The following is an 11606-nucleotide window of genomic DNA, read 5'->3' as shown; positions in this document are numbered from 1 at the left end:
GATTTGGTGACGTACACACACAACTCAGAAACAGAAAAATACTTATGATGAAAAAAAATACTTACATGGTGTCAAAACACTCTTTGTCCCGTATCTTCACAAAATATTACCAAAACTTTTCACAAATCCACGGGAGACCGTCTTCTTGCTGCGAGAGAAAAAGAGCGTATACACAACCCGCGTGACCCTGAGTAACTACGTAAAAGGTCCGTGTTACATTTAGCCCAGAGTTAGGTTGTGCCCCGCGCTCCCCTACGTTGTGCCAACGTTCTGTGTTTGCTGGGATGACTTGAGGGTGAATAAATCATGGGCTAATTTTCATTTTTGGGTTAACTATCCCTTTAATACCATAAACAGTAATATTTTCTGAGACATTACCATACTGTGAAAATCTCATACCGTTACAACCCTCAGGGGTGCTAACACATGTATGGTCAAAAAAGAGAGAGGTAATCGAAGCCCTCGTCCCGCGGCAAATATCCTGTATATATTACTGCTATTTCATGAAAACAATTTCACCTGATGATTTGAATAGCTCTTTTTGTAAAGAATTAATAATTCTAGGATGATTGGGGTAATTGTGTAGGGTAGGCCTAGTGCATCTCCATAGAAACTAATAAACAAAATACAAATATAAATACAATAAAACACAAATACACAAGAAATAAAGAAGTGCTTTATGTTTTTCAGGTAAATTAACTGTATTAAGTATTAATACAGTTTATCTTTTGACAAAACGTGATTTTTCTCTTTCTCTTTTGTTGTTTGATTAACTTTGGTGACACAAACAGCTGCAGGTATTCAATTCAATTCAATTCAAGTTTATTTGTATAGCGCTTTTCACAATACATATTGTTTCAAAGCAGCTTTACAGAAAATGCATTTCAAAAATATACATACAAAAATACAGTTAGTTAATCATAAAATTTAGGGCATAACATATCGCCGGCGTTGGGTCGTCTCTTCACAGGCGTCGAGTCGTCTCATTACAGGCGTTGGGGCATCTGAAGTCTCCATGAGAGGCTGGATACATAACTGGAGCTGACGAACTCTATTTGAGTTATCTCGGGACAGGGGTCCCGAGATAACAACAAAAAAGGCAGATGGGAAATAATTAGCGTAGCTGCTGTTCATAATATGAATGCATTTGATCTGATTTAACTGTAGTATAAAAGGTATGAGATGCATCATGTGAATGCTTAGCTAAAGAGATGCGTCTTTAGTCTAGTTTTAAACTGGGAGAGCGAGTCTGAGCCTCGGACAATATCAGGAAGGCTATTCCAGAGTTTAGGAGCTAGATGTGAAAACGCCCTCCCTCGTTTAGTGGACTTAGTTATCCTAGGTAAGACCAGAAGCCTCGAATTTAGCGATCTTAAAGAGCGCGATGGATTATATGGCGATAGAAGATCTCTTAAATACACAGGAGCTAAACCATTTAGGGCTTTATAGGTCAGTAACAATACTTTGTAATTGATACGGAACTTAATAGGTAACCAGTGTAGAGATGATAAAATTGGTGTTATATGATCATATTTTCTTGACCTAGTAAGAACTCTAGCAGCTGCATTTTGGACTAACTGTAGCTTGTTTACGGAGGATGCAGAACAACCAGCTAATAAAGCATTACAGTAATCTTGTCTCGAGGTCATGAATGCATGAACTAACTTTTCTGCATCAGAAACTGATAGCATATTACGTAGCTTAGCAATGTTTCTAAGGTGGAAAAAGGCTGTTCTTGTGACATTTGAAATATGATTTTCAAAAGACAAGTTGCGGTCTAGTATAACACCCAGGTCTTTTACTGTAGAGGATAAAGTAACAGGACGTCCATCTAGATTAAGGTTGTATTGTAAGAGGTTTTGTGGGCAGTTTTTTGGACCAATCAGTAATACCTCCGTTTTATCTGAATTTAATAGAAGAAAATTACACGTCATCCAATATTTTATATCTTTAACACACTCTGTCATTTTAGATAATTTAGTGTTATCATCTGGTCTTGATGAAATATATAATTGAGTGTCATCAGCATAACAGTGGAAACTTATTCCATGTTTTCTTATAATATTACCAATTGGCAGCATATAAATTGAGAATAGCAGGGGGCCTAATACAGATCCCTGCGGCACTCCATAATTTACTGACGTTATCTTTGATTTTTCCCCATTTAAATGGACAAAATGGTAACGGTCTGATAGGTACGATCTAAACCAGCTTAATGCCTGTCCCTGAACACCAGTGTAATTTTGAAGTCGATCTAAGAGTATTTTATGATCTATAGTGTCAAACGCAGCACTAAGATCGAGTAAAACTAGTATTGAGATACAGCCTTGGCCAGAAGCTAAAAGTAAATCATTTGTAATTTTAACCAGCGCAGTTTCTGTGCTATGATGTGGCCTGAATCCAGACTGAAACTTTTCATAGATATTGTTTTCTTGCAAGAAAGAGCACAGTTGAGCGGACACAACTTTTTCTAGTATTTTAGACATAAATGGAAGATTTGAAATGGGTCTGTAATTTGCTAGGTTATTTGGATCTAATTGTGGTTTCTTAATAAGAGGTTTTATAACTGCCAGCTTGAATGTTTTTGGAACATGTCCTAAAGATAGAGACGAGTTAATAATATTGAGAAGAGGCTCTTCCACTACAGGTAACACTTCTTTCAGTAGTTTAGTGGGTATTGGATCTAATAAACATGTTGTTGTTTTAGATGCAGTGATAAGTTTATTTAGCTCTTCCTGTCCTATAGTTGTAAAGCGCTGTAGTTGTTCTTGAGGGGCGATAATTGAGGCTGAATCATAAGACGCTGTCAAAGATTGTACATTTACAATTGTGTTTCTGATGCTTTCTATTTTCTCAGTGAAGAAATTCATGAAATCATTACTATTAAAATGTAACGGAATATTTTGTTCAGGTGATGTCTGTTTATTTGTTAATCTAGCCACAGTGTTAAATAAAAACCTTGGATTGTTTTGGTTATTTTCTATTAGTTTGCGGAGATGCTCAGCCCTGGCTGCTTTTAGAGCCTTTTTATAACGTGACATACTGTCTTTCCACGCGATTCTAAAGACCTCTAAATTTGTTTGTTTCCATTTGCGCTCTAAGTTACGAGTTTCTCTCTTGATAACAATGCGTAGCACTGCAACATGCGGCGCAACATGACGCATTTCAGCCGTACGTAGTATGCAAGTTACCATGTAATGATCAGTGACATCATCACTTTGCGGTATAATATCTATATCGGTTGGATCGGTTCCATATGATATAATTAAATCTAGAGTATGATTAAGACGATGAGTGGGACCACTAACGTTTTGCTTGACCCCAAAGGAGTTTAATAAATCTGTAAACGCAGCCCCTAACGCATCATTTGTGTTATCAACGTGTATGTTGAAATCTCCAACAATTATTGCCTTATCGACATTGACCAATAGATCTGAGAGAAAATCTGCAAACTCTTTTAGGAAATCAGCGTAAGGCCCTGGTGGTCTATATACAGTAGCCAAGGCTAGAGATAATAGGGATTTCTTTCTTACATCTAGGAGCGTAACATTTAGCACAAGTACTTCAAACGAATTAAACCTGTGGCCTGTTTTCTGAGTAACATTAAGAATATCTCTATAGATTGTTGCAACACCGCCGCCACGACCAATCAGACGGGGCTCATGCTTATAACCGTATCCTGGTGGACAGGATACTAAATTAGCAGTGATGCTACCAATATCACTACTAATTTAGGACTGAAATCTAGGATAGAGAATCAATCAATTCGACGGAGCTCCAAACACAAACAAAGCGATTCGAAACACAACACAAACTCCAAACACAAACAAAGCGATTCGAAACAACACAAACTCCAAACACAAACAAAGCGATTCGAACACAAACACAAACTCCAAACACAAACAAAGCGATTCGAAACACAACACAAACTCCAAACAAAGCGATTCGAAACACAAACTCCAACACAAACAAAGCGGTTCGAAACACAGACACAAATTCCAAACACAAACAAAGCGATTTTAGTGATTCGAGTGTAAATAAGACGGTCGATAGGCGAGACCACGCGTGCAATGCTAGCGGGCTAACATTAGAGATCTTGGGTGCTGTCCCTTTAAAACGAATGCACGTATCTAATACTGGTAATGACACGCATCCGTTTTGACTGCGTTTACGGGGAAACTCGTTGAGACGGACACTGGCTTATTTTTTCGTGCACATGTCTGTTCAAACACAAATAGATAAGATAGAAAAGGGAATTCGGTGTTCACGAACTTCACGTGCTGTCTGCGACTGCGTGGCTCTGTGCGCCGACAGACCATCTACATTTGGATGTTAAACATAATATATATAGCCTGATACAGCAAAGACAACGCCGGCAGTATTGACGGCAAAATAGGCTACAGAATATTTCGTTCTGTAGGCCTGACGGGCAATATTTGAAAATCGATAATTAGGCCTATTTTTTAAATTACAATTATATATGCATTTGTCAAAACCGAGAGACTTTCAAGCATCAAAATGTAATTTATTAATATGTATTTGCACCTTCTATTTTGTCTGAAAACTTCCAACACTCTTGCGTGTCGCGTGAAAAATAGGCGTCGGTTGCGGTTCTATTTCTAGCACGCGGTTTCGGCGCGGCTCGAGGAGTGTGTGTGTCACGCAGGCATTGTGCTCTAACCAGTTAACATGAGAGCCGACATAAAAACGGACACTCCACGCCACGCAGAGAGAAATGTGATGCAGTGGCAGATCCAGAGTGAGACAGAAACACTAGTGGTTTACGCTTGCGCACATACTGCTGGTTTGGCGCGCAGTGTTCTGATTCGCTTATTTCCTATTTACTTGTTGGTGGACGCAATCCAGAATTACTGTTGGTTAAATTATAATCAGACCCTCTCAAACCAACGATGTCAGATCGTTGTGGTGTTTCCGGCGTGTGTTCCTGTTCCCGTTTGGCATTCTCTCTTGGTCTCCGTTCCTGTTGAATTGTTCGTCGTGTCTTCGTCTCCGTTCATCGTCTTCACTCTCTGGAACTGGACTCATCATTCATCCACCTTCAGCCAGGTTGCCCATTGAAGTCCCTGCAAGATAATCTCTTCCCGCTCAAAGTTTCTGTGTTTTATTGGTCAGTTCACCCAAAATAGGTGTGGACTCAGTTTACCTTAAAGGACAATGACCATGGCTCATCGGTGCTTAGTCTTTAGTTTTTCTGAGCTTAGTCTCTAGTGCTTAGTCTTTCGTTTGCTGCGCTTAGTCTCTTGTACTTTTCTCTTAGTTCTTACATCTTAGTTCTTAGCTTAGTCTTTGGACAAATCTTAGTCTTTGCTCTTTGTTCTAGCTCACTTGCTTTTTCGTGTTTCTGATAAGTCCTATCCTCTGGGTGAAATGGACTTAGCCTGAATTTTCTGGCAACTTTATTTTCAAATGGACGTTTTAAACTTCCCGCGAACGACACGCGCTCCGGAAGAAACGAGAGAACGCTTTAAACTCACGGACACACCGAGGACCGACACTCACACACACGCATTCTTTCTCAGCAAAGACCCATGCAAGTTTTATGTCTATCGAGATTTAAATGCGCTTAAGATTGTTTGCCCCTGGTGATTTGATTCTTTGCTGGCTCTCAAAGGTTAACTGTTTGTGATATTTGCCATTCTGTGATCTCTCTCTGTCTTTCTTTATTCTTTCTCTTTATTCTCTTTCGTTACTGTCATTCTGTTATATCCTTTGTTTAAATGTAATCGTATGTTTTTATAGTTTCATTTATTAAAATCCATTATATGCTTTATTGTCTCTGTCTGCTGCTCACCTAACAAAGTCCCTTAAATGTTCGATCTGAAGCTACAAGCTTTATATTTGTCGAGTAAGCTACGTTAGGTAGTAATCTTATAGAACAGGAAAGTTATTTTTCATGGCCAGAATAATAGCCTTTCTTGAGAGTCTATAAGGATAACCCTGCTTGAGAGTTGATAAGAAGATCGTACGGTCAGTTCGGTGGACGAACAGATTATTCGATGTTAAATAAATTAATTCCTTTAAGGGTTATTCTGAAAATGTATCTATTCTAGCCTATCTGTATATTAATAATTGATTATAATTCGTTGTAGTTAATTATCCATATACAAGTACGTTGGCTACGTATTCCGCTTTTGGGGAATTTAAAATATGTATGCAATATCTGAGCATAACCATGATTAATTATTAATATATTCCCCTCATTTGAGCTGATTCGCTACACTTTGAAGGAAGGTGCTACTCATGCTTCGGGAGAATAACTTTAACAATCTCATCATGACACATTTGACTGGTATTGGTGTGCAGACAGGCAGTTATCTCCAGTTTGTTACCTTAGAAGACATAAAATATATTGTTCCTCTGTCAGGAAGACTAACACACCACCTCAATAACAGAGGTAAGAAATACTAGTGGTGCCCCTTGTTTACAATGCATAATTCCTGCATTTATAATATTGGACATTGAGTGTTGTCCTATTTAAATACTATTGTAGCATCTGGACGAAATCACGATGACTTATTCATTCTAAGCTTCAGAAAGCTTTTTCAGTCCTGAAAGTAGTGTTGTCCGGTTCGTGAAAGTTACACTACTTTTTAGTGTACTGGTCGAACCGGTTCACCAAATCGGACTGAATATGTCAAAACAGTTTGCGTCTCGAGTCAGAGCTGATCCACAAACTACTAATGTTTCTCAATTTCGGACGTGCTAGACAGTCACTCCAACTCGAAATAGACCAATTTCCCGAGTACTCCAACAGAACAGTAGCCTACACTGAACTGAGACATGCTGTGATGAGAAAACGGATGATAAGCTCAAGCTGCTTATGATACTGATTGTACGAGAAACGAAATCAAGCACATTATGTTTCTCAGTCACACCAGTGGAAAAGAATTCATCCTTCAATACTTTTAAAGGACCCCGTACATTATGTCCAAACACCAACTCCGACGGACTAAAACCAAGTGACTCTTGTCGCGCTTCACGCAGTGCAAATAAAACCAAAGGGACTCCCTCATCCCACTCATTCACTGCTTCCAGGCAATATTTTCGCAAACTGGACTTCAGCGTCTGATGCCATCTCTCCAGTGCGCCCTGCGATTCAGGATGGTAGGCACTGGATGTGACATGTGACACGCTCAAACCCTTCAACACACTTTGGAACATTTTTGACGAAATTAGTTCCTTGGTCGGTTTGAACAGTTCTCGGCAATCCAGATGTCGTGAAAGATTTTATTAGAGCCTTAGTGACGCTTTTGGCAGTTATATTCCGTAAAGGAATTGCTTCTGGAAACCGTGTGACAGCGCACATAATTGTCAAAATGTACTGAGAACCGGATTTAGTTCACGGCAGCGTTCAAACGGTTCACCTACAGCCGGAATAGGATGAAGTGGAGCAGATGGCACAATCTGATTGGGCTTTCCTACTACTTGACACACATGACAAGACTTAAAATATCGAGACACATCAGCTTTCAACCCAGGCTAAAAGAAATGCTGAAGCACCCGATGGTAAGTAAAATTTTTTAGATCTTTCTGCGTCATCTCGACCAGACTCTAACTGCCGCATTTTAATTTGCATCTCCGCATCAATACGATACAATTCAAGCTGATGCTGCAACTCATCCTTCCGTGCTTGAGCTCAGTCTTGCGTCTCAAGCTGTAAACGAGCTAAACATACTTTTAAACGCAAATCTCCCTGATGTACAGGTGATTCATCGGTAGAGAGGGACAAAGCCTCAAATTTAGGCAAAGAAAAAGGTGGTAATCCTACCTTCGCTCCCTCACTGGGACCCGGCGTAACTGGATTGCCAGCAAGAGGACGCAGTTAGGTAGAAGAATGCAGTGGGAGTTGCTCCTCATCCATAACAGCTGCAACTGATTCTGCTGCTTCAGGAACATCCTCCACTAAAGACAACACCCCAACATTAATTAAACCAGTTAACAAACAAGCTTTCAAGTCCTTTTTAAGCAATTTTTTAGAAACAGGCATGTCAAAATGTCGAGCAATAAGGAACAAATCGTCCTTCCTACATGTTTCCAACACTGCAATGCTAGGTTGACTTACAAACTCATTTAAATCAAACGTCGCCATAAGAAATTGATGAGCAAAAAACAAACTAGTAGTCTATAAATTAGTAGACTACGACCGACTCCGGACCTAAACCTACCTAACCGAGACCTAACTAAGACCTCTCTAGTCTTTAGAGGGTACCAGTTAAGAGGCAAGCCTCTCCCCTGGAGTACCTCCAAAAAAAATAAAAAATTATAATAAAGAAAACAATAAATAGCAAACCGTAGTGAGAACCGGCGCTAAGCACGGCCCCCCTGGTTTACTCTAACTACCCGGAGATCGCCCAGCACTACTAACTTTATCTGCTCATCAAACAAAATTACAGTAATCCGAAATCTCAAACGAGCCCCCAATTTATGTTACGAACCCTTTTGTTAAAAGTGGCTACGTAAGGGTTTCACAACATAAAGAAGGACACGTGAAACACGAGTACGCTGCGTTAACATTTATTATACTCACAAAACATATAAAAACTCACGAAACACGTATCACAGATAATGACATACTAAATTTCAAATAATATGAAGGTAACAGACATTAACAAACCGAACAGCAAAGTAATTTAACTAAATCAAAAGAAAACTAAAAACTTGTTTGCTAATTCTCCTCTCTCCTGCCATACTCCGCTTCAGTGTCCTTTATAGTGGATCAAAATCGACTCCAACAAGGCGCAGGTGTATATCGACACACAGGTGCGGACCTAATCAACTCAGACACAAAGAAAAGAAACAGAGTCATGATGTCATCATAAGGAGAGGAAAACACAAGACACAAACCGTAACAGGATCAGTATGGAATAATGAGGGCAGCAGCAACTTTTCTCCCACAGTCTAACGGTACGTTCACACGGGGCGTCAGCGCTTGGCGGAAGGCGTGGCGGAAGTTTGGCACGACGCCATGGTCATAGCAGCGTCAGCCAATGAAATTAGACAGGAATGACAGGATGAACGTGATGAACGTGATTGGCTGCCGCCTGGCTACTGTATTTGCATAGAGCGATCCTGATTGGCTGACGCTTCCGTCTGCGGCGATTCACTGGCGTTGCTCACGGCAGAAGTTGAAAAATTCTCAACTTCTGCCGCGAGCAACGCCAGTGAAGCGCCGCCGACGGATCCACAATTCTTTTCGGCAACGCTTGACGTCACCCATTCAAAGTCAATGGGAAGCGTTGACGCTGACGCCCCGTGTGAACGTACCGTAAGACTTTTGCAGAGAAGGATTCTCTGCGGGCCCCGTGTGATCACTTTCATATATTGGTTGAGGATGCTGGACTAACAGTATTCATTGAGCAACTGCGTCGGAAGGTAGCCAATAGCCTGGAATTTCCATCCCTCATGGAAGTATTGGACATTTGTGCTCCTGACATATTTCCAAACCTCAACAAACTACTTCAAGTCATCATCACCCTTCCCATGACTTCTTGTAGTGTTGAGAGACTGTTCTCCACTGCAGGTAGGATAAAACACGGACCTCAGAGCATCCATGAGTACTATACCCGCCTCAACAACCTGTGCCTTTTGTCCTTTGAAAAAGAACTCTGTGACTCTTTGGACTATGATGAGATCATTTCTGTTTTCAACACTAAACCCAGGCGCTTACGTCTTGTTTTCCTACAACAAAAGTAGGCCTGTTGTTTAACTAATTTCCTTCATTTTTGCCAGTGAAGTGATTTAACTTAGTGGTGTGTTGTGTATAGCTGTATGCCTTATATGCTACATTGTTTAGTTTAAATGAGTTGCTATTTTTTTGGCACAAAAGCTTAATTTCCACCAGGCTGATTGCATTGTATATGTGTAGTGGGATTGCCCCTCTAAGGATAATTGCGTGGCCCCTTTAAAAATAGTGCCCAGATTAGGTTAGGTAATCAGGTGGCTATATAAACACAGGTGAGATCTGGGTCCTTCATGACCATGTGATGATGTGGCCTGCTGGTGTAGGTCTTGTATCTCCTTCACTCCTCAGGAAAGGTATGTTTTGTTAACTTGAAGGATCAAAGATGGGAGGGAATTATGAAATTAGAATATGGGTGTTTGTGGGGATTTAATTTAGTTCACTTTGATTAATTTGCTTGTTCGGTATAATTGTAGATTAGTCGGGTGTGTCCAGGCATGGCTAGTGAGCATGTGAGTGTCATACACAGGAAAGGTAATTTTATTTTTCCCTTACCCTATTTGTGTGATTTAAATGTGAGGAGTGGGGAGAGAGAAAAGCCCAAACAAAAATGTCTATTTGTCTTGCAGAAGTTTCCAGCTGCTGCTTTGCTGCTGCTTAAATAGCGTGTCCAGTTTGGGACGCGTGATTTGTATGTGTGCAGGTGATTGCACGGAATGTCTTCAGTTGCTTGTGCCTGTGCAGCGCTCACGCTGTTGCATTGAACACAGGATCGAGCATCGTCAGTTGCTATTGCCTAATAATACCAAGCTCACGCGGTTGCATTGAACACATGATTGAGCATCGTCAGTTCATTATTGCCTTTACCGCGTCCACGTGGTTTTATTGAACGTCTTCAGCCGTTATTCCCATTAAAACTCTCGCGATCGCATTGAAGATCCTCGTCTGCACAACGCTCACGTTGTAACACGCTGTAACTCCGTGGCCTTGTTTCCGGCGCCACCTGGTTTCTGCTGGTGAAAGTACAGTGAGTTGTATTAATGTATTGTCTGTGTATTCTGTGTGCAATGTTTCGTTGAAATTGTTGTTCCTTTCGGTGTGCTTCATTTCTTTATTGTTATGATTTTTGTTATTAGGTTTTGGTTATTACCCCACATATTTAATTAGTTTATTTTGGTTGTATGTATCAGTTTTATTTTGTTCTATATTGATACTGCTTGAATGCAGATCTGTTAAATTTGGTTTCTTTTGGTTGGTTGCATTATTTCTTTGTCTTGCTCTACATTAATGCTGCTCTAATACAGAGCTGATTGACTTGGTTTATTTGATTGGTGCTGAGTGGGGTTAACTAATTATTTGATTTTTGGTTTGGTTGGTTTGAAGTGCTTGTGATTTATTTTGGTTGATTTGAGCAACAAAATGTTTTACAAGGAAAGAAACAACCTTATCCAATGCGCCCCCCCTACAAATTGATCAGAACGGGGCCCCCCCTTTGGGCTGACTTATTAAAGTGTCTTTTATTATTAATGTTGAGCTCAGCTGTTTTAGTGATTAATTGATAAATAAAATTGTAGACTGTGGTATTGTCTCTGCTTGTCCTTTTCATTTATTTGAAAGCTTGTTATGGAGGGGGCTTGAACATTTCTAGTCTTATTAGTGAAGTGATACCCTCGAACGGTTACAAGTGGCATAGTCGGCAGGGTTGAAGTGACAAGCAGGGACTTCCACAGTTAAAAAAAATAAATTATATTTAAGAATTGTCTTTTATCTGTTATGGTGTGTTTCCTTTACAGCAAAGCAGCAGCTGGTAAGACGCAGACAGGAGTCTGGTAGTGGAGAAAACTTGGGTTAAGTGGTAAGGTTTTCAGCTTCCTTTTTTTGCCTTTTTTTTTTAGCGGGGGGAGCT

Source organism: Phoxinus phoxinus (genome assembly GCF_949152265.1).
Source record: "Phoxinus phoxinus genome assembly, chromosome: 8".
NCBI lineage: Eukaryota > Metazoa > Chordata > Actinopteri > Cypriniformes > Leuciscidae > Phoxinus > Phoxinus phoxinus.
This window is presented reverse-complemented; position numbering follows the sequence as displayed.